The sequence below is a fragment of the Siphateles boraxobius genome, unplaced genomic scaffold (assembly GCF_051911475.1).
Source record: "Siphateles boraxobius isolate OS27281-9 unplaced genomic scaffold, OSU_SipBor_1 22, whole genome shotgun sequence".
NCBI lineage: Eukaryota > Metazoa > Chordata > Actinopteri > Cypriniformes > Leuciscidae > Siphateles > Siphateles boraxobius.
The window spans coordinates 35,444,940-35,470,186 of record NW_027508833.1 but is presented as its reverse complement, the minus strand read 5'-3'; positions in this window follow the sequence as shown (position 1 = coordinate 35,470,186).

Below are 25,247 nucleotides of genomic sequence, written 5' to 3'. Positions count from 1 at the left end.
GATATGGGACCACTTCGGGGCCGCACAGATAGATCTGTTTGCCTCTCCGGACTCGTCCCATTGCCAGTTGTTTTATTCCCTCGAGACGGATGCACTGGCTCACAGCTGGCCCCGGGGCCTCCGCAAGTATGCGTTTCCCCCAGTGAGCCTTATTGCACAACTACTGTGCAAAGTCAGGGAGGAAGAGGAGCAGGTTTTGCTAGTTGCCCCTTATTGGCCCAACCGAACCTGGTTCCCCGAACTTTTTCTCCTCTCGACAGCTCCTCCCTGGCCTATTCCTCTGAGAGAGGACCTACTCTCTCAGGGACGGGCACCATATGGCACCCGCGTCCAGACTATTGGAGACTCCATGTGTGGTCCCTGGACGGGACGCGGAGGTTCTAGGTAGTCTACCACAGGCAGTCGTAGATACCATCACTTCAGCGAGAGCTCCCTCTACGAGGCTTGCTTACTCCCTGAAGTGGAAACTGTTCGTTGGGTGGTGTGCTTCTCAAGGAGAAGACCCCCGAAGGTGTTCGATCATTTCCGTGCTTTCTTTCCTGCAAGAGGCTTTGGAGCGTCGGCTGTCCCCCTCCACCCTCAAAGTGTATGTCGCCGCTATTGCCGCACATCACGATGCAGTAGACGGGAAATCCCTGGGGAAGCATGACTTGATCGTCAGGTTCCTGAGGGGAGCGAGGAGATTGAATCCGCCTCGCCTCCCCTCTATACCCTCTTGGGACTTATCTCTGGTGCTAACCGCACTGCAGAGACCGCCCTTCGAGCCTTTGCAGGTAGCAGAGTTAAAAATTCTGTCCCAAAAGACAGTTCTCCTACTTGCTTTGGCCTCCATCAAGAGGGTAGGGGACCTGCACGCATTTTCGGTCAGCGAATCGTGCCTGGAATTCGGGCCGGCTAACTCTCACGTTATCCTGAGACCCCGGCCTGGATATGTGCCCAAGGTTCCTACCACCCCCTTTCGGGACCAAGTGGTGAACCTGCAAGCGCTGCCCCCGCAGGAGGCAGACCCAGCCCTGGCTTTTCTCTGCCCCGTTCGCGCTCTGCGCTTGTACGTGGACAGAACGCAAAGCTTTAGGACCTCAGAGCAGCTCTTCGTCTGTTATGGAGATCAGCGGAAGGGAAAGGCTGTCTCCAAGCAGAGGTTGGCCCACTGGATAGTGGATGCCATCATCTTGGCGTATGAGTCCCAAGGTGAACCCTGTCCCCCCGGACTGCGAGCTCACTCCACAAGGAGTGTTGCCGCTTCTTGGGCGTTGGCGCAAGGTGCCTCGCTGACAGATGTCTGTAGAGCTGCGGGCTGGGCGACACCTAATACGTTTGCTAGATTCTATAGCCTACGTGTCGAACCGGTTGCTTCCCGTGTGCTCTCTTCTCATAGAAGCCAGTAACACCGTGAGCCCCGGTTCGGTGTCGGCTTGCCATTCCCCTCTTACGGACCGGATACGTGCGCCGTTTCGCTCCGGTTGAATTCCCTTGTCCGGAACCTGTTGAGCTCCTCCGTACCCCCCCCCCCCGACATCGGACGTGGCGGAACGTCTGGTGTTAGGCCTACCACTCGTATGCAGTGTGGAACCCGTGTTAGGCTGGGTCCATATGTTGCGGTCCCTACGGCGACCCCATGTGTGTATTCTTCCACGATACGGCTCCCCAAAGTGAGCCCGTGTCTTTCCCTTGGCAGAGTCCTGCCGTCACTGTAAATTGGTGTGTCTCCCCCCTCTCTAGGCTGTGAGAGTGACATTCCATATGTTATACTGCCCGGCCCTCCGCCCAGTTCATATGTGTATTCCCCCCCCCCCCCCCTTTCGGGTTGGTTGGGCTTCCGCAGCGTCCCTTCCTTCCAATGTTGGGCACGCTTTCCCAGTGTTACCAAGTCTGGCTGAGTGGGTCTTGTGGAACAGCAGCGACTTCCTGGCCTAAGCCCTGTCCTTTTCCGCTAGAACGTCGGGAGGATCAGAAGGCTTTTGTCTAGGCACTGGAAGGTGGCAGCGTTAGTGGCGTGTTCAATGGTTGATCCCATTTCAGTCGGCTTCGACTACGTCCGACGTTATCGACTGAAAGGGAACGTCCTGGTTGCGTATGCAACCCACCGTTCCCTGAAGGAGGGAACGGAGGACGTAGTCCCCTTGCCACTACCGCTGGACCACCGCTGATTCCGAGTTACGCTTGGCTCCTCAGCGAAAAGCAAATGGTGCGTGCATCCACTTCCGTATTTATACCCGCGCTGCGCGGCGAAGTGTGAGATGCAAATCTCGCACGCCAATGTGTATTGGCTCGTTCAATAATACTCGAAGACGATAGGCTCCCTAGCGTGATCCCATTTCAGTCGGCGTCGACTACGTCCTCCGTTCCCTCCTTCAGGGAACGGTGGGCTGCATACGCTACCAGGACGTTCTTAGGGAACCACCTTGGTGGCTAGTTCCTAGAACTAAGTTCCTAGAACTATCCAGTGTGAAAGGCCCTTATGAAATTTCACTTAGGGAATGGAACTTTTTCGAATTTTAAGTCAAGAATTAAGACGGGAAGCTTCTGTAATACAGGCCAGGTTCAAGAAACAATATAAATCTCCAGTAACTCACGTTTTAACAAAATTTTCCAGAACAATTCCAAATTGAGTAATTGATTCAAGGACTCCCTCATCAGTCAGTTACTAGTATAATTCCTGAGGAATTAGCGTTTTTTTATTTATTGTATTAATCGGTTGAATTAATGAATCAGTTGAATGGCACTAGCGTGTATCGATGTAACATGCAGAACACGCAAATACAAAGTACTAACAAAAAATGCAAGGTTTAGATACGTGTTTATTAAAATTTTAGCTTAAGCGCTTTGACATGCACGAGATGTAGCAAAAGATGAGAGATGCAACTGTCAAACACATCTGTCTAGCGCATGTTTACATAGAAAAATGGGAAAAACAAAGCAGTGGAATGCAAAAACACAGCATTCAAATTTGAGGACTGTTGTTGTGCCGAATTTCGACTGCCTTCCAAATTATTAACCCCCTCTCTGAAGTCGCTAACTGATTGCCTAATCCTATACCAATTCTAGGAGGGTAATAATTTGGCAAACGGATTTATATTGTATGCTACTAAAATGATTGTGCATTTTTTATTTTTTTATTTTCATGCGTACAAGAAGGCAGGCACAAACCTCAGGAATGTGTGTTTACAGAAAAATAGTAGGCTTCAAAACATTGGATCATTTCCCAAAACACAATCCACAACAGGGGAATCTTTCACTGTTCTCCAACTTTCCTGTAACCCAGATAGAGAAAGCAGAGGTATTTTGTGTAGCCACTGTGGTTATACAGAGGTTCTATAGAGACACTGAAAAGATCCTCCACTGACACATCTTCATGTATCACTGTCTCCAACTGAGCACTGCTGGGAGCCTTTGCCACTCAGAAGAGCCTCAGGGAAATCAGCTTCCGTCGTGCAATGGATCGTCTCTCATCCCAGTTCGCTGTTTCATATCCAAAATAAAAAAGTTTGTGGAATTTCTGGACGCTGCTCTTCTCCATTATTGGCTTGGATGGCTCATTGCTCTCAGCTGGATATTGTCTATTATAAAAATTGTATTAATCTCATTGTAGATGCAGAGCAGTGCTAAGTTGATAATTTGTGCTTTTAAAACTTTTTAATCAATTATACAATTAAAATTATGTTTTATTAAAATGTAACAAAGCACAAGTGAATTGAATTGAGTTAATTGAATTAAGTTTAAAAACAGGAGTCGTTTCGAGCCTCTCTCTGTCTGGAGTTGGCTTGTGCTGAGAGTACTTTGACATGAAAGCATGGGGACACATAGGGTATACCTCACCTAATCGTGTATCCTAGCAACCAAGTGATTTTCTAGACCTCCCAGGATATATCTCAACAAATTAATGAGCTTGAGTGTGCATGTGAGAGAGTTTGTCTGCAAATCAGCTATAATCTGCATCATTTGGAAATTTGTGTCCAGCGATAGAGTGATAAAAGAGTCTGTGCATCTAATTATTTATATTTGACGAATATTTATGTCTGATTGCAAGGCACTGATGTCGACATTCTGCTCGTAGCAATTAGTGAGAACCATGCATGTAACATAAACTGACATCTGGCAGACTACATTATGAGACTGAAATTATCTCTGAAAAAATAAATTAGAAAACCAAATATTTGGGGTTGACTGTTCTAGATATTTCCAGACCCCAATCAGATTTGTGACTAACTGCAAGCGTGAGCTGTTTGGACATGAACTTTACAAAGGGTTTGTAGGTCAAGCCATTATTAGCATGTGTTTTTTATTCCTGCAGTTTGAGAATTTGATTTTCATAAAATGTAAATGACGCAGGGAGCCACATTTTAGCTGTAGGGGCCACAGACCGGATGTGATTAATAGCAGAGGAACCATTGCTCTATTAATAATCTTTTGAAGCGCATTCATAATGGATAATGGCTTTGTAATGGGTGGATGTGAACAGCTGACTGGCAGGAAGATAGTTCTGTTGTTCTGATGGATGAGTCTTCTGGTGATGATAGAGGTTTCTCTGGCACGGGAGGACAGTATCATACCTGTTTCAATGCTGAAACAAACCTTTTGTTTTCTTTATATTGTTTATGAATAACGAATATTGAGTGATGTTTACAGTTTTCTCAAGTATTTCTCCCTCTGTGTAACGGTTTCGAACTGCGCTCTTTCAGACTGACGCACACTATCTCTCATTTGCGCATGTGCGGTTAGGTTAGGGTTAGGTCAGTGCACGGCTGAGTCAAAGCAAAGATTAATAAGGGTAAATCACCAGGGAAATGAATCAAATATTAGGCTGTTCCTGCCCCGGTTGCATGCAAATGATAAAATGCAACTAACAACATAATTATGCAGCCAAATTAGGCAGATACCATGAGGATACATTGCATAACATAACCTAAAAACTGAACAAAACTATGGAAAAAGAATAAGACTTAGCCTGCATAAAATATTGGTACATTTGGTAACTTTTGACTGGTAGTGTATATTAATCAGAATTTGATAATTTTTAAATGATGTATGTATGTATCATTAATATGACTCCTGTAATCAAATCAAGGCAATTATTTTGGTTAAAAAATGACAGCTGGCATGTGCTGTACCTGTATTAATCAGAATTTTGGTTCATATAAACAACTTATTTAGAACATCCACCATAATTGAACATGAATTTATGTCTGTGTATTCAAACATGAACGCAAACATAAAACATTGTCACTGTTTCAGTGCATCAGTTTTTCTAAATACTACATGTGTACCAAACTAATAATATTCTGGTGGGATGTCTGAAATTATTTTTGAGGAGGCTGAAGTTTGAGAGCTCAGTTTATTTCTGCCTTAGAAAAGTCATAAATTGATGCTGTTATGACACTTGGTGGTTGAAATGACCTTTAGGTTTATCCCAAGCAACCTCTCAAATGTCCTCTCTTGCTGTTCTACTCTCCCTCCCTCCACTGCCTTACCCTTTCCTTCTTTGAATGCTAATAAGTAAACAGAGTGATTTTTTTTTCATACAGAGTCTTCCACGCTAGAGTCTTCTCTCTTTCAGACGATAAAAACACAGGCTCCAATAAGTCTATTTGGACGCAGCTGCTGTGTAATTGGATTTGTTATTAGTTGAACTGTCAGTAAATTAAAAATTGATCTTGGGGAACAGATCTACAAAAAAGGGCCCACCCTGAAGCTCACGGTTTGAGGGGGATTGGAAATAGCTAATGCTTAAAATGACTATTTTGAGTCCAGTACAAGTTAAGCTCAATCAACCACTTTTTTACATAATATTCATTACTACAAAAAATAATTTCCACTTAAAAAAAATAATAATAGAAAAATAACACAGTGAGGCACTTAAAATAAAAAAGTGAATGGGCCCAATCTGTGAACATTAACATACTCAGTTTTTCAGGATCCACAATAATTAAACAATATGCGTGTTAACTTGATAGCGTGAATAAAATCGCTTACAAACCTGTTATGAGAAGTCATTTTAAAACTCATGTCACCATGACAACATAATGCCTGAAACCACAAATGCACTGTAAAATGGGTTTTGACCAAAAAAAAACCATAAAAGTGCTTTAAAGATTATTTGCTGCATTTTTCTGCTTTTAAAACTTCAAAAAATTTGGCCACTTCACTTCCATTGTTAGTGCCTCACTTGAACCTTTTTTTTTTAAATCAACATTACTCCACAAGTGTTGTCAATTGAGCTTAACTTGAACATGGAATATTCCTGCTCGACATTTTAAGCAGTCTGTCAGTATGAACAGATATGCACACAAACACATCGTTTCATTGGTGCCAGTAGGGTCACTGGTGGCAGTCACTGTGTCTCCGACCTGTGTCAGTAAATGCATTACACCACATGTGAACAGATTACCTACTAATTAGCATCTTGTTTATCATCTGTCAACAAACCGTTAAAGCACATTAAACTGCTTGTGGCCACTTAGCCATGAGGACGAGCCACATAATAAAAAAAAAATTATAACCTGTAAACTCTTTAGAGAAAATGACACTATGAGGGTTGACAGCACCAGTATGTTTTGTCATCTAATTAACCGCACAATGTTGTTCACCCAATAGATGGAAATTAGCATAATCTGCATAGCGTAATTAGGAATCGCGAGTGTCTGCTGCCGCTAAACCCCCTGTATTGCTTCCTGGAAGGGTATGTACTGATGAGGCTGCTGTGATTTATGAGACCGCTAGACTTCAAAGACAGCTCTCTCCCATTCCCAAGACATTGCAGATCAGCTGAGCGGACAAGGCTTTGCTTGGTCCTCCTGTGGCCTGGGTAGACAGGGTCTTCAGTGTTTCTCCTCCCAAGGGTTCTTCTCGTGGAACTAGTGCACCACATTGCCTCACAGCAAACAGGAGCATGGAAACCTGAAGATCTTCAGGCCGCCATTCTGGACTCAAGTATCAATGTAGTGACTTTTTATGGCAATTATGCAAGGGGACAATGCAATGACAACAGCATTGACATGTAGTAGTGACCTGTGTGCTGTGGTATACTTATTATAAAAAATATTATTTTGCGCTTATCTGATATGGTTCCCAAAATTAAACTTGAGTATATAACGGCAAAGTATATTTGACCTATACATGTACTTAATCTTTTGATTGAGATAGACAATAATTAAACTTTCATGTAGGATATAGTATACTTGTTGTGTTTACTCTTTTGATAGAGTAGCCTCTTAATTAATCATTATTAAATTATCAGTATACCTATAAGCAGAGGGTGGCCTTCAGATAACCAGGGCTACAGGTCACAGTATGCCCCTCTACACCAAATAAAACTGTTAGGCCATTAGTCACTTTAGAAAGTTCAATTTGTGTAGCCTAGAAATCTAGACGCACCCTTGTGGCAGCAAATTTTACTTTGCAGCCAGTGTCGTCTAGCAACTCTCCGTTGGCTTGCGAGCTGTAAAAATCAAACTCTAGTCAGGCCAATCACATCGAGTCAGTGGGCGGGCTTAACATAATGACGGCATAGTTGCGACGGTTCTGCTTAAAAACAAAGAAGATGGCTGCTGCTGCTGCTGCTGCTGCTGGCGAACAGCGGTCTTTCAATTCGGCTTTGGCCGCGACTCTGGAAGACTTGGAGTTAAGCTTTTCTTTGAAAAAAGAACAAAGACCGGCACTGAAGTCCGTCGCTCTGACTACGTCACCTTCTTCGTCGCTCTGGGTGGTTGTAGCGTTATCCTATTGCGTGCAGGGGGAATTTGAAAGACAACCGTTTATCCTGGTCCTCGGATTGAGCCCTGCCAATGGTGTGTTCCCAGACCCAACATCTTGATGGGGGTCTGGCTTGTCAGGCTACAATTTGTGCTCAAGTATGAATAAATTCAACCGATATAACTTTAGAAACTTCTCTTCCTTGTTTGTAAAGCTGAAAAGTCCAATCCAATTTTAAGCGAACATCACTCTCAATAGATATGTATTCTTTTTATTTTACCAAGGCCAGTTTTGAGAATGATTTGAGAATTGTCAAGATTGTCAGGGTTCTGTCACTTCGGTCTGTTTGTTCTTGGTTTGTTGACAGAGTACTGACACTCCTGTCTTGGCGTTGTAAGCGTGCGGTTAAACTGTGTAAAAAAAAAAAAAAAACAGTCAGGATAAGGTAGCTACAAGTATAATGTGATTAATTGTTGAAATAATTCCAATATCATACACTGGGGTTGTATGGGGTGGGGGTAAATTAAGCTCTGATGGTAAGTGCTTAGGGAAGTTCATGAGTTTGTCTAAAAGTGGAGTTAAACAAAGTCTTTTACACTGATTTTACTTACTAAAGTATACTTGGAAAATATACTTGAACGTTACTTAAGTTTACTTTGAAGTAAACTCAACCTTGAAGTATTCTTTTTTTGTAAGAGGAATCCTCAGTTCCCTTTCGTTGTCACTCCGAGTTACGTCGGATGACGACGAATGGGGTTTCGCTTAGAACACCTATCGACTTCGAGTATTACAAAACGAGCCAATGGCAAAGAAATGCCATGGGTCTGCGGAATTTGCATAGCGTATCTCCGCCTTACCTCGTGGGTATAAAAGGAGGACGCCGGCAACAGGCAGATATGTTGTTTTTCGCTTCGGAGCCAAGAGTATTTCTTCACTCCACAGTCATCTCTGACTTCGCTCTACGAGACGAGCTTCTCTCTCCGGTGTTGGTGTGACGGCGATCTGCAGCGAGCTCACAGTGCCTGCTGTTCTGTGCAGTAATCTGCCAGTGTGTGTGTGTCTCCCTGTGCGCTTCAACATTGCGGAGTTTTTTTCTCTCCTCTCATAAAAGAGCTCGCACGCGGCACGTCTTTTTAAAGACGGCTCGCCCGTGCATTTCTGGTTGCAGCGGACTGGTATCGGACTCTGCTGGGCACGAGCGCTGTCTAGTGTGTTTGATCATGCTTGAACAGCGCTCGTGGGTGACTCATGTTCTCGCAAGGGAACGTGATCATCGCGTCATATATAGGTCGAGACTCGGTGAACTCGCAAGAGTGAGAGTCCCCTCATCCACCCCCCGATCTTCGGCTGGTGGCCAGGGTGACCTGAGGGTTACGGTCTGGAACAAGGCGCCGACTACGTGTCCGTGACCCCAGCCCCCCTCTTCAATGACGGTGCCCGCTAGTGAACTGCTGATTTCCGCGAGTCTACCCTCTGGTGGCCCGCGTGTTTCAGTTGAAGCTACAGAGGAAGATGCCATGTCTGTTGCAGCATCACTAGGTGGGCTTGAGTCTTCTGGAAGTGAGGGCTCGTCACAGCTGCCACCTTCCGGTGTGCATACGGCTGTGCCTGAGTCTGATCCGGAGATGACGGCCATGCTTTCCTGGGACGATTGGTTTTGGGTAAGGCCGCCGACCCTCGTCCGTGGCAAACCCCAATACCTCTCTTCCCGGACGTGCATGATGAGATCTCGAAGTCCTAGAAGACCCCCTTGTCTTCTCAGGACCGCTCGCTGATCTCATCCGCCTTTCCTCCCCTCGATGGGGCCGCTGCCCTTGGGTACACTGGGGTTCCCCCGGCTGAACGCTCTGTTGCGATGCTATGTGTCCTCAGAGTGCTTCTTCTCGGCGCAATCCTAAGCACCCGCCCGTGGCCTGTAGTTTTTCGTCTACGCTTGTGGCGAGATCCTATAGTGCCACGGGACTGGCAGCCGCCTCTCTGCATGCCATGGCTGACCCAGATGCTCATGGACCTGCACGAGGGCGGGACTGACCCAGGGCTCTTCACTGAGCTGCGCGCCGTCACTGACCTTGCTCTCCGAGCGACGAAAGTGGCCGTACGCTCCCTGGGTCAGGTGATGCTCACCATTCTGTGGCTGAACCTGTCTGATGTGCTGGATGTCGCACGGACCCGTCTGTCCGACATTCCCATATCCCAGGTCGGCCTCTCCGGCGGTGCAGTTGAGGGCTTAACCAACAGCTCTCAGCCGCTCATGAGCAGACTGACGGTGATTCTGTCCCGACGGCCCCGCCGTCCGCCCAGGTCCCTCGGTCTGCCCACCGCCGAAGGCGCCCCCCCGCGGCTCCCACCCCGCCCGTTCACCCGGGCCGGCTCTGGGGGCCGCGGGCGGACGCCACAGCCCCTCTCCAGCCCCGCCCCCCGCTACACGCCGGGTTAAGCGGCGCTCCTGAGACGGGCTCCTCGGGGATGGAGCAGACTGAGGTTGACTCTGTCCCGACGGCCCCGCCGTCCGCTCAGGTCCCTCGGTCTGCCCACCGCCGTGGGCGCTCCCCCGCGGCTCCCACCCCGCCCGCTCAGCCGGGCCGGCTCTGGAGGCCGCGGTCGGACGCCAAAACAGTCCTCTCCAGCCCCGCCCCCCGCTACACGCCGGGTTAAGCGGCGCTCTTGGGATGGGCTCCTCAGAGATGGGACTCAGTTCTTTCCAGGAGCTGGTAGCAGGACCACTCCTTTCCCCGGGTGAGGGCCGGGGAAGAATCCTTATTCTCCAAAGAACTGACTCTCCCGTCTCTGAGCACAGAGAGTTCGGACGACACAGAGCGCCGCCCACATGCCGTGCTCTCCTCGTCCCCCTCTGTCCCGGAGGTGGTTGACACGGCGTGCCGTCCACGACCGCTTCGCCCCTGTCCCCCTCTGTCGCCAGACCCTTGACAGAGCAGGCCCCTGTGGAACGCTGGTCCTTCCCTGGCCTCCTCTGTCAGGGTGCGGTTTTGACCTTGCCCCCACACCGGGCCGCTATGCCGTCCACGTCTGGGCCGGTCATTCCGCTTCGCTGCACCACCGGAGGGACGTCTGTGGTTCTCGACGCCGCTGGCACAGTTGGGAGCCTGCCTAGAGCTTCCCTTCTGTTCCGCACGAACCATCGGCTCGGCTATGCGATTCAGTTTGCACGGTCTCCTCCCCACTTCAGGGGAGTCCGCTCCACTTTGGTCGATGGCTATGCCCTATCATGAGAGCGGAGGTTGCTACCCTACTGGCGAAGGGTGCGATTGAGACTGTCCCTCCAGCCGAAAGGAGGTCCAGGGGTACAGCCCCTACCTCATTGTCCCGGAGAAGTCTGGTGGGTTACGGCCAATCCTGGTCCGAACCGCTCCCTTCACAGGCTGCCGTTCAAGATGCTCCTGGCCAAACGCATTTCTGGATGTGTGCGGCCACAGGATTGGTTTGCAGCGATCGACCTGAAGGACGCCTACTTTTATGTCTCCGTTCTCCCTTGACTCAGACCATACCTACAGTTTGCTGTCAGGGCGCGCGCATATCAGTACGCTGTTTTCCCATTCGGGCTAGCCCTGTCTCTTCGCGCCTTCATAAGGTTGTTGAGGCTGCCTTTGTTCCTCCATGGGAACACGGGGTTCGCATCCTGAACTATCTCGGTGACTGGCTGTCTTAAGCTCACTCCTGAGACCAGGTTTGCGAATACAGGGACCCAGTGCTCCGGCACCTAGCTCGTCTGGGCCTTCGGGTCAACCGGGGAAGGAGTAAACTTTGCCCCGTGCAGAGGAGCTCTTTTCTCGGTATGGACTTGGTCGCCTTCTCCAGTCAGCCATTGCTGACTTGCCTGAGACTATCAAGCGCAAGAGTGCGGTTCCACTGAAGTTTCTTCAGAGGCTCCTGGGGCATATGGCATCTGCAGCTGTGGTTCGCCGCTCAGATTGCTTCATATGAGACCGCTTCAGCTTTGGCTCCGCGACCGAGTCCCGAGGTGGGCATGGCAACACGGCACCCTCCGAGTACCAGTTACTCCGACCTGCCGTCAGACCTTCACCCCGTGGTCGAACCTCAGTTTTCTACGGGCCGAGTGCCCCTGGAACAAGCTTCGCGGCATGTTGTTGTAACGACAGATGCCTCCTCCACGGGCTGGGGTGCCATGTGCAATGGACGTGCTGCCGCGGGCTCCTGGACAGGACCCCGACGCCTCTGGCACGTCAATTGCCTCGAGTTGCTGGCCGTACGTCTTGCTTTGCGCCGCTTCCGGGCCGTGCTCAAGAACCAACACGTACTAGTCCGTTCAGACTATACCGCCTCTGTAGCGTACATCAACCATCAAGGTGGTCTACGCTCCCGCCGTATGTCGCAACTCGCCCGCCACCTCCTCATATGGAGTCAGAAGCATCTGAGGTGGCTTCATGCCATTTATATCCCCGGAGCCCTGAACTGTGCAGCCGACGAGCTCTCACGGCTTCAGCCCCTCCCGGGAGATTGGCGACTCCATCCCCAGTCGGCTCAGCTGATTTGGGACCAGTTCGGGGACGCACAGATAGATCTGTTTGCCTCCCACGACTCGACCCATTGCGCCCAGTTTTATTCCCTGACCGAGGGCACGCTCGGCACGGATGCTCTGGCGCACAGTTGGCCGCAGGGCCGCAAGTATGCGTTTCCCCCAGTGAGCCTTCTTGCGCAGACCTTGCGCAAGGTCAGGGAGGACGCGGAGCAGGTAATTCTGGTCGCGCCATACTGGCCCGCCCAGACCTGGTTCTCCGAACTAGTACTCCTCGCGACAGCACCTCCCTGGCCGATCCCTCTGAGGAAGAACCTTCTTCCTCAGGGACGGGGCCACCTATGGCACCCTCGTCCCGATCTCTGGAACCTCCACGTGTGGCTCCTCGATGGGACGAGGCAGGTTTGAGTACCCTACCACCAGCGGTGGTGGCTACCATCACTTCCGCTAGGGCGTCGTCCACGTGACACGTCTATGCGTGGAAGTGGAACCTCTTCGTCAGCTGGTGCTCTTCTCACCGAGAAGACCCCCGGGGATGCTCGATCAGCGTTGTGCCTTCCTTCCTTCAACAGGGGCTGGAGCGAAGGCTGTCTCCCTCCACCCTGAAGGTCTACGTTGCCGCTATTGCCGCACACCATGACCTCATCGAAGGTAAGTCGGTGGGGAAGCACGACCTGGTTATCAGGTTCCTGAGAGGAGCGAGGAGACTAAATCCGCCCCCCTCCTCTCGTTCCCTCTTCGGACCTCTCAGTGGTTCTAACTGCCCTGAAGAGTGCTCCATCTGTGCCCCTGCAATCAGTCGAGCTTAAATTCCTGTCTATGAAGACAGCGCTCCTGGTTGCACTGGCCTCCATCAAGAGGGTAGGGGACCTGCACGCATTCTCCGTTGACGAAGCGTGCCTGGAGTCCGGGCCGGCTTACTCTCACGTGATCCTGAGACCCCGGCCTGGATACGTGCCCAAGGTTCCTACCACTCCCTTCCGGGACCAGGTGGTGAACCTGCAAGCGCTGCCCCTGGAGGAGGCAGACCCAGCCTTGCACTGCTCTGTCCAGTACGCGCTCTCCGCGCCTATGTAGACAGGACGCAGTGTTTCAGGACCTCAGACCAGCTCTTTGTCTGTTATGGTGGGAAGCTGAAGGGAAAGGCTCTCTCAAAGCAAAGGTTGTCTCACTGGATAGTGGACGCCATTGCTTTGGCATACCAGCAGCAAGGTCGACCGTGCCCCCTTGGTGTGACTGCCCACTCCACCCGGAGTGTGGCATCCTCTTGGGCTCTAGCGCATGGCGCCTCGCTAACAGACATCGGCAGAGCTGCAGGCTGGGCGACACCTAACACATTCGCCAGATTCTTTAATCTCCGAGTGGAGCCAGTGTCCTCTCGTGTACTCGCTTCAACCAGCTAGTACAGGACCCGCTCAGGTGTCTTCGCTTGCTCGCCATTCCACTCCACGGACTGGATACGTGCGATATTCTCCTCAGGTGAGCCACCCCGGAAGCCCTGAGCTCCTCCAGCACTCCTGACGTCGGCGCCAGTGTCTATTGCCTGCGTGTCGGCTAGGTGCCTCCCGTGTGCATGGTCCCTCCTCTGAGCGACCCCCACATGTGTATTTCCACTGTAAGCCTCTTTGAGCATGTGTCTTTCCCTTGGCAAGCCACCTTGCCACCCCTGGGGTTGAAATATTCCACCTGCGGCTGGACACCCCAGTGTTCTCCATATGTCTCCTTCGGGTCATATGTGTATTCTCTAAGTCCCCCCCTCTGGGTTGGCAGTAATTGCATATTTCCCCTAAACTTTGGGATATGCTCCCCAGTGTACCTTGGTATTCCTGTGCTAAATAGGAGTCCTTCGTCCGTGCCAGTCTCACGACAGGGATCTCAGATTTACGCAGGGCACTGGAAGACAGCTGAGAAGGTGGCGTGATTAGACTGGTAACCCCATTCGTCGTCATCCGACGTAACTCGGAGTGACAACGAAAGGGAACGTCTACGGTTACGTATGTAACCCTCGTTCCCTGAGTAGGGAACGGAGACGTTACGTCTTCCTGCCACTTTCCGCTGTACCGCGGGGATCGCCTGAGCTCAGTCTTGGCTCCTCAGCGAAGAAACATATCTGCCTGTTGCCGGCGTCCTCCTTTTATACCCACGAGGTAAGGCGGAGATACGCTATGCAAATTCCGCAGACCCATGGCATTTCTTTGCCATTGGCTCGTTTTGTAATACTCGAAGTAGATAGGTGTTCTAAGCGAAACCCCATTCGTCGTCATCCGACGTAACGTCTCCGTTCCCTACTCAGGGAACGAGGGTTACATACGTAACCGTAGACGTTATCTTATTAAAGTAACTTCCTAAATGCAACCTGTTGACCACAACAATCTCACATTAAATGCAAATGTAAATGCTATGGATGTTTAAGTCAACACACCTAAATGCAAATTCTAGCGTAAGTGTCAGTTGTAATATTGTGCACTCTCCATATTTTGCAGATGTTTTGCAGTCATTACTTGAAGGACAATGGTGATGTTGACAAGGAAATTCCACCTAATTTGTAAGGTGTATCCATCCCATTCACTGCTCTGTTTCATGGTGTGTTAAAAAAAATGCTGAAAATCTTGGCTCAGCTGGAATGAATCACTGTAGGCAGCTGAGAATTAGTTCCGTTTTTCTCTCTCTATTCCAGTCAAAAGCTTCCCAGATCAAGTCTTCTTTATTAGAGTAAAAACTGTGTAACTTATATCAAATCAGGACGGACTGCTGACAACATATTAAGATCTACAATTAAGTATTTTAGTCTTTGAGTAAGCTATTCCTCTGGATAGGTTCTTTTTAGACGAATGATAGGGAAGAGATTAAGGTGAAAGGGATTTCTCAACCTTTATCTTGGTTGTGAAGACACACAAACACAAAAGATTATTTTGTGGGCACCCATATGAAATGAATGGGAGAGACTATAATTCAGAGCAATTTTTTTTTAATTTGTCCAATAAAAATAAATAAATCCAACACAATGCAGATCATACATACACATAAATAAAGGGGTGAGCCCATACATATATATATAATAGAGAAGTTTTTATTTTTATTTTGTCAGATAAAAAAGTCACTCACACATACATATTTTTTTTTTATGTGCCAATCAGCCACTGTGCAAAACACACGCACACACACTTCAAAGTCTGATCAAAGTCCTACTGCAAGATTTGATACTTGCAAACAAAACATGTTCTACGTTGTTTATTCTTACCTATTCGGTACCATTTACTTGTTGTTATTGTAACTCTTTGTAACTCGTTATTGAAATTTGATGTTTTTTGTTAGAAATAAACTATTACTCTGTCTCCTACTTTGTCTTTTCCTTAGGCCCATTTCATGGTCAGATTTGTCTGTTTGCATATTTTGGCTTCTCTAAGGAAAACAACTGCAAAGTGCTTTCAGGAAGTCTGGTGTGAACTGAGCACCTAAAGCAGCTTCCACATCCTTCTGCTATCTCTCACCGACCATCAGCAAATGAGGTTTTGACCATACCGACAGCCAATATCCACCATCCAGCAGGAGCTGCAGAGAAAGAGGGGTACCTATGGCGAAGACCCATTCCTTTCACCAACTGCTCCATTACCGAAAGACTTGCTAGAAGTGTGTTACTCTTATCCTTCCCTGAGGATGGTTCTGCTCTGGTAGTGCTTGGAGACTTCAAAATCCAACTTAAATTGAATAAACCTCAGGTTGCTGACTTCCACACTCATCTTGCCTCGTTTGACCTCATACGCGTGTCTACGGTGGCTACTTACAAATCAGGTAACTAACTGGACATTAATTACTCACGCTACTGCTCCACTGATCATTCGCTGGTTACTCCACTGCACACATAAGATTACTTCCTTCTTAACCTCAACCTGGCTCCTGACACAATACACACTCCTCCACATGCCACCTTTTGGCATAACCTATGCTCACTCTCATCCTCTCATTCTCAGGGAAGCAGAGTGTAAATTAAAAGATCCCACTGACCTTAGTTTGTACCTGTCACTCCTCTCTTTCTTCTCTGCAAACAACATTCTACCACAGCAAAATAAACAATTATCTGATTCTCGCACACTTTCAAAACATTTTCCTCTCTTCTTTGTCCTCCACCCACTTCTTCCTCAACTCTAACAGCTGAAGACTTTGCCACATTCTTCATAAAAATACAACCATCAGCAGCCAATTCTCCACACTACAAACTGACAAACACACCTTAACAGCAAACACACACACACACACACACACACACACACACACACACACACACACACACACACACACACACACACACACACACACACACACACACACACACACACACACACACACACACACTTTATCTCCTGCTTCTTTTCTGCCCTTTTTTTCTACATACTGTATGTACTTGCACTTATTCACATCATCAACACCTCTCCACACTGGTATCTTTCCCACAACATTTAAGCAGGCTCAAATAAGCCCACTGCTTAAGAAACCAACTCTAAACACAGCACTTTTAGAAAATTACAGACTGGTACTCCTCCTTCCATTCATTGCTAAGACACTTGAGTGAGTAGTGTTCAACCAAGTCTTTACCTTTGTCACACAAAACAACGTAATGCACAACAACCTGGTCTTGTTTCAAAAGCGGCCACTCAATCAAAATTGCCTTGCTCTCAGTTGTTGAGGCTCTGAGACTGGCTCTGCGACTGGCAAGAGTAGCTTCCAAATCATCAGTACTCACTTTGCTGGATCTGTATGCTGCTTTTGACCGGGTTTACCACCAGATCCTTCTGTCAACCCTCACGACAATAGGCATCACAGGAAACACACTCCAATGGTTCAAGTCTTACCATTCAGGTAGTTCCTTTGGTGTGTCTTTGAGGGTGAGGGTGTCTAAATTCCAATATCTAGCTACTGGGGGGCCTCAGGGCTCAGTTGCCAGACCACTTCTCTTCTCCATCTACATGCCTTCACTAGGATCTGACATTCAGAAACATGGCTTTTCCTATTTCCGCTATGCTGATTACACACAACTCTACCTTTCATTCCAGCCAGATGATCCGACGGTTGCTGCTCGCATCTCAGCCTGCCTAACAGACATTTTGGACTGTATGAAGGACCACCACCTTCAACTCAACCTTCCGAAGACAGAACTGCTTGGGATCTTGGTCAACTCAACACTTCAACTTCTCCATTCAGCTTGGCTCATTATCCATAACTCCTTCCAGGACAGCAAGGAACCTTGGAGTTGTGATTGATGATCATTTACTTTACAGACCACATTGCTAGAATGGCTCAGTCCTGTAGGTTTGCCTTATACAACATTAGTAAGATCAGGCCCTTCCAATTTGACCATGCTACACAACCTCTTGTCCAAGCTCTTGCTCTATCCATGCTGGACAATTGTAATGCTCTATTTGCCTTCCAGCAAGTACTGTCAAACCTCTGCATTCTGATCCAGAATGCAGCAGCGAGAATGGCCTTTACAGTTTTTTTCGATTGCTAAACGACAGTTAGCACAACTGGAGCTACATCTGAAAAAGTCTACCTACAGTCTGCCCTACCAACAGTCACCTGAGATAAACAGTTCACATAACCTGCAAAACTCATTCCAAGCGACACAACTCTTAACACATGGCTCAAACAGGCTCAGTGCAGCCAAACACTATGCACAACCCTCACTGAGATAACACACACTGTCACTCAGAACACACTGAGAGTAAAAACACTAGCATCAAACACCAATACAGAAAATACTAACTTTTCATCTTTACAGTTTGAACAATTTCAGTGACTTCATAAAAAGTAATATTTTCTTCAAAGAAAAGAGTGACATTCTTTCGCATGATTTATTTAAAATTTTAGAACATAACAATTCTTTAAGGTAAATGAAAATTAGCAGTTTGCTTCAATAGTCTGTAGTAATTTACGGAATTACAGTAATGGGGAAAAAAGGTAGAAACTAAAAGTAGTCCTACATACTGTAATTCGAACAAATAACAAACAAGACACTGTTTAGCCTTTCAGCTGAAATTGCAATCAGCAGTGTTTGAAAGGCACAAGGCTGAAATCTATTCTATTTGAATGTGTGATTCACAGTTTTGACAGCAGTGTGTTAGCATTTGTGCTGTAAATCCACAGTGTTGTGCAGGTTGTGGTTAAAGTCATGGGATAAGTGTGTAGAGTTTTGAAAACTGTGTTCAAGCAATGAAAAACGAACTAGAGTTTGGTCCACATGAACTGCTGCTGTGCAGACTGTAGTTAGAGTTTTGCACACGTAACTCCAGTTGTGCTCACTGTCGTTTAGCAATCGAAAAAAACTGTAATAAGCCAAAGAGAGTGCACGTCACTCCTCTCTTCATCAATTTTCTCTGGTTGCCTATAATAGCTTGCATCAAATTTAAAGCACTGATGCTTGCTTACAGAATGAGCACTGGCTCTACACCCCCCATACCTCAACTCACTTCTTCAGATTTATGTGCCCTCTATAAGCTTGCATTCTGATAGTGAACAGCGCCTTGTGGTGCCATCTCAAAGAGGCACAAAATCACTTTCATGGAACTTTGCCTGGACTGTTCCCTACTGGTGAAATGACCTGCCTAATTCAACCAGACCCGTTTTCTGGCTAAAGACGTATCTTTTTTATTCCATTATATGTCAATTATATCAATTTATTTTCTATTTTTCTAATAAAAAAACCTTGCTATGTGTACTGTGCTGGGCTAAATGAGACTTGTCACAGCACTTACATATTGTTGATTTGATTGCTTTTACTGTATTGTTCTATTAATTTTTAAGTACATTTTGGGAAATGACTGCAATGATGTTTGTGGAAGTCCGGAACAGAGATTGGCCAAAATAAACCAAAAAAAAACAACAACTGATAGACGGTCGACCAGGTGTATCATCTATATGTGTGGCATGTATGTGTGTGTGTGTCTCCAGGTAAGAAGGTATCTTGGTCTCATCAGCACCAAGGGAGAGCAGCTGGGTCATGCTATAATAGATCAGATAGAGTGGACCAATAGTACATACACCCGGCTCATACTTTATTTACCTTCCCTTACATGACCCACTCAACCAGCAGACCAAGCAGATGGTCCTCGCACAACTTGTGCGTTTCAACTTGAGAGTTTCATCTGAGAGAAAAAGAATCAAATAGCCATGGAGATGAAAAGAGAATAAAGAGAGAAAAGAACATTTTACAGTAATAGAGGAAAACTCGCTCTGATAGATTTTTATGGAAGGAGCAGTGTGTATGTTGTAAGGAACTTAGCTTTATGAAATATTAATAATCAATAATAACTTGTTATGATTAATTATGAATATTTGGGTCAGTTAATTGGATTACCTTGACATGGCTAAATTAATATTACAATCAATTAATCAGTTCGTCCAACAAACTCTTTTGATTATTAATTTATTCTAAGAAAAGGGTATCTTCCTTGGCCACAGAAGAATAATTATTTCTTAGCATGTACAGCTTTTTGAGCATGTAGCAAGATCAAAAACCGTAAAGGGACTTCGTATTGCAAGCAAATCAGAACCAAATACATAAAGTGCATAAGTTTTATTAACTAAATCATAAACATAAATAAACTAAACACACATATACAGAAATAGGTTAGTGATAGGATGTAATTGGAAACTGGAAGAGGGACTATGAGAAGAACCATCAGAATTTCATTTTCACATTTCATTAAATTGAATACTTGCATTTGTAGTGGGAACAATTCTTGAAGTTGTTGAAAATTGAAGTCGTTGATGGTTCCGGCAGTGTCAAGTGGAAGTTGGTTGAGAGTTCTCTTTCTCCAGGAACGCATGGCTGGTTTGGTCAAGGCCTGGGGCCCTGTTGAGGCCACGCCGAGCACCCAGGAGAAGTGAGGAAGTCGGAAGAGTGGGTGATTGGAGTCGTTGTTGGTTGGAGTCTTTGTTCCAAAACTCTTGAGATTGTCCTTGGTTCTTTGTGAGAGAGTCTCCTCTCTCCTGCCTAATCCCGTATCAGGTTGGATCGAGGCCTGCTGGGCCCTGGGGAGGGGGTTCCCCAGTATCACCAGAAACAGTGCTGCGGCTGGATGAAAGAACTAAGAGAGGGAGGTCACATGTGGACTGTCTCTAAGAAAGCCTGGAAAAGATCCACCCCTAATGGTTGAACTCGACCAATAAGACATGTCTGAGAGGGAAAGTGGCCCTTAGCTGATTTACGAGTCTTTGTCCCAAGCGTGGTTATACCTTCATTAATGCTCAGATAGCTATAACACATCCACACTGCATTCTAGAAGAAGTTGATGTAGATCAAAGTCTGAGTCATTAAATGAGGATTAATTAGGTACGAGGAATGATACAGGTGAGGTTACATTGATCGTTAGTTGGTTGTATACCAGGGTACATACCATAATATATACATAATAGTACACGAGACAGTAAACCATTTACACTGTTTCTTTCACAGTTTTATGCATGTTCATTTATAGATCAGTTAGTCTATGATTAATGCAGCAAAGTCGGTTTTAAAGAGGGTTTCTGTCTTCCCCATTGTCTCTCTCTGGTGCACGTGGCCACATTCCTGTGGAGGTCATAAAATCTCCTTATCAGCTGTGTAACATGACACTGTTTCTGCCCTTGTGTTGATCATTTGGGCTGTTAGTTTTGGAGTTTCATAAACCTTTGTATATAAGGAATAATTAGTGTTTGTCTGATTGGTCCATATCCTACAATGTCTATGAATGTCCCAAGGCTGCAGTCTTTGGCTGTAATAATTGAAATACAGAGTAGTTAGTATAACCCCAGTTAGTGTAATTTTTAACAATGTTACGTTATGACGTATCCTTTTCGATGTTCTTTTGAGTTTCAGATCACCGCTGATTTTCTTCTGCGGTAATTGGGTGATCAGCGGGCAGTCTTTTTAAAACGCCTTTTCCTCTCATCAGAAGGGGGCTGTTGCGACTCCGGGTCGGTCGCATTGGTCCAGACGTCCTGCCAGCCGCCAAACCAAAATGTTATCTTAGTGTTACTTTCGATTGTTCGTTTAATTAAGAATGTGGTAATAATGTAGGAGAGACCTGCCCTTTTGTCTGAAACTCATTTATTTTATGTTTTTGCTAAGTGTAGTTAGCTAAGGTTTATTCTAATTCTTTTTCTTTTCTTTGTGTTAGGTTATTTACATTGTTGTTTCATTTAATTTTGTTAGATTGGGTTTTGTTCGTTATTTTGGGCCTTGGGTCTCTGACGAAAAATATCACCTTATTGATGTATTTCTTTATTTTTGTTAAACGAATCCTACATTATTGTTATTTCAGTGTGTTTGGGCCGTTAGTCCCTCTAATGAACCCTACTGATTTGTTACTTAATTCTGTGATTTACAATACATTTATATTATAATTTCTTTATCTGTGTTTTCTTTGGTCTGACAGCCTGCTGGAAGCCTTTGGTTCTTTTCTTTTATTTATGGTGCCTTACCCCTAGCGAACACATAATAACAAGAAAAAGTAAACTTTGAATGCATGGCAGGCTTGTTTCTAAGAAATAAAAAAAGAGAAAACTTGAAGGTTGATGCTAATAGGCTTTATAGATAAACATGAATCAGGGTAGAAGAACACTTAATTTCCCACAATACCATAACATTTTAATTTTTTTTTAATGTAATTCTACTTTGTGTAGGATGTGGTCAATTCATTTCAAAATCCAAAGTGTTTTTAGTACAGTATGAGCTGAGCTCAGGTTGTGAAAGTGTTTCTGAGGACAGCGAAAAAGCATAACATCCGTAAATGAGCCACTCAAAAGCCACGCAGAAACAGATGAGAGGTAAGGCAGTAACAGGTTAGACCATCATATCCAGTTCATTGCAAATACTCTACAGCCATTAGCGGGAAAACGTTCGCCAATCTCAGAATTCGGGTTTTCTCAGCCTCTTTCCTCAATCTATATTGCTTTCTTGCAATCTCATCTTTCCCTGGCCTCTTCATCACTCTCTCTCCTCTCACAGTCAGAATCCACTCTATTTTTCTTCATCTATATCTCACACATGGCTATCCACCTTCACTGTAACATTCAATCTTTCGAGAATCCCCAAAAAAAAAAAAAACGATAACGCTGCGGAAACCTAAAAGCCTCATTGAGAGAACAGAGAGCTATGATGTTTTCTTCATGTTCCTGCTTTGACCTCCCTCTGGGGATTGCAGGCTGCTTGTGTTAAATGATGTGTTTGCAGGCCTGCTTGGCCTCTTTTAAAGCTCATATTCTCTCTCTCTCTCTCTCTCTCTCTCTCTCTCTCTCTCTCTCTCTCTCTCTCTCTCTCTCTCTCTCTCTCGTAAATGCATACAAGTGCCTTGGTAACCTGTCATGTCAGTAATAGTCTCTTGATATCATTTTGTAATGAGTATTAGACTCATTTTTATTGTTCAGGTAAAATTATTCCGTATCTGAGGTACAGTTGGATTCCATTAGTCTGTGATCACTGTGAAAATCAAGGATTTAAATTTTAATTTCTTTAATTTGCAACTACATGTTAACTAGCTCTCATTGGAGTATTAGACTGTTAGCTTAGGTTTTTTGTATTAGCAATGCCTTCCCCCTAGGCAGGACACCCAGTTTGGTTGAGGAAGGTTGCAGAAAGGCGCTGACCGGTACATGTTTTTTTTTTTTTTTTTAAGATTGATAGGCTTCTCTCCCTTCCTAATTATCCTATATTAGCCAAAATCCCAAACATCTCAAAGTTTTATCCTTACCCTACTTTTTTATGAAGGGATGAAACATTTTCAACGCTGAATTTAACCAAATTTATCCAGCATCCCATTCCCAAAAAAGAACATATATTATTCTTACTATACTATGTAATACTGATCAATATTATGGTCACATTTTTCAGATCAGATTTTTGCATTCCTTCTGTGTGTTTAAGCCCTCAGTTCTTTCTGTTCATTGTTCGGTGTTGTCAATGTTAGTGTAGTGTGTTTCTCGTACTCCATGTGTTTAATAAAAGTCTCTTAATTTGTGTATTCTGTATCACGCATCATCTTCATTGGACTCACTGCATGCAACCATGACAGTGAACTTTGTACTTTTTTTGTTTAAAAAAAAATCACAAAAGGCTTCCAAGATACCTTGTAACCTATATTATACCACATTTCAAAACTTCACTTCCGTGCGTTTCAAACGGCATCAGTGTAGAGAATAATGGAAATCTGAACAATTGGAAAATGCACAGACATACTGTTAACTTTCTAATTGATATGAATACCTATGCACAATTCATCCATCTGAAAAACATTTATAATCCAAGATGAACTCAGTTCTTTTGACAGCTGACTTCAAAAGCACATTTGTGCCAATAATGATTTTCCAATCATTCAAGAACATTTAGTTCCTCTTTGAATAAATACGCAAGTGTGCCGTTTGGATTTGGAGAAGCTTTAATGTTGGAATGCCACTCGAGAATGAAACTTGCCATTTCTATTTTACAGGACAAATAGGATTACTTTCCCCATTGTACATGGAGTGTGTTCGCTCAATATCCACTTCAATCAGGTGGTAAAAGTACCGTCCATATGTCTCGAAATAAAGGTGTTAGCTGCTGCATTTTTAAACTCTCATTTCACTTTTTGAAGTCGTTTAATGAAATCAATGACATACATTGTTAAGTGCTGTGATATGATTGTGTGTGTGTGTGTTTGTGTGTGTGTGTGTGTGTGTGTGTGTGTGTGTGTGTGTGTGTGTGTGTGTGTGTGTGTGTGTGTGTGTGTGTGTGTGTGTGTGTGTGTGTGTGTGTGTGTGTGTGTGTGTGTGTGTGTGTGTGTGTGTGTGTACTGTGCTGGCCTGTGCTGATAGTTCCACTCTGCTGCCTTCAGCTCTCACAGGCCAAAGCTGCAGCTCTGCTGTTATGCCGAGATCTAGTACAGAAGAGCTCAGCCAACATAATGCAGTTATCACAGCAGTCTGAAAGCCCATGAAAAACAAATCGGTCTCCAGGTATGAATCTGTCTTCCTCACTGCACTGTTGTTTGAATACTTTGATCTCCTTGAGATCGCTCGATATCCGTTTTCACGATTCTTCATGATGTCTCTGAAGTACTTGTAAAGCATCAACACATGCATTGGTTATTTCTTTATTTATTTTACATGATTAGGTTGTAATCTTCATAAATCCTTTATCTGTAATGGCAAATATGCAAATGTCAAACAATGTAAAACAATTGCTGAATATTCCGAGAGAAATCCAGGCACCCATATACTCATAAATCCCAGGATTTTGTAATTGTTTCCTGGAATTTGGTTACTGTTGCTCGCTGAAATGTATGAACAGCACGAATTTCAGAAAATTTTCTTAAAAAGTGGTCAAGTTTGATTGGATTTTATTTCTAGGTTGGTTGGAATAAAGACTCTTATTATCTATCTATCTATCTATCTATCTATCTATCTATCTATCTATCTATCTATCTATCTATCTATCTATCTATCTATCTATCTATCTATCTATCTATCTATCCATCTATCTATCTATCTATATATATATATATACTAACTTTAAGATGTCACACACACACACACACACACACTTTTTGAAAGCATTATTTAGCATATTAAAAATGTCTCAGCTGCTGACTGGTCTGGCAGATTGTCCTCCTTAGTGTTTTATAAGATGCCAGAATAGGGCTGGAAATATTTAATTAGGGACTGGCGCTCCGGCTAATGGAACAGTGCGTCCCTGCTCCCACACTGACAGGAGATGTCAAACAATGAGTTTACAGAGGTTTACCATCTATAGGGACATGACTGCAGGAACAGACATCAACATAGCCTCCACAGAGGAGCTATTCACTGTAGACAACATCTGCTACAAAACCTCAAACTGTCTGTATTTGACCCGAAGCAATTAAAGTTAACATTAAAGTGTTAATCAAGGACATTTATTTACACACAAACTGACCACCATTTGCAACTTGCAGATGCAATTTTTTATCTTAACTGTCACGGAATGGAACACACAGGATTGTGGGATATTAAAATCTGTGAAGGATCTATGCTGCCTTCAAAACTCGATCAGATGAAGGTGTCTCAGGAG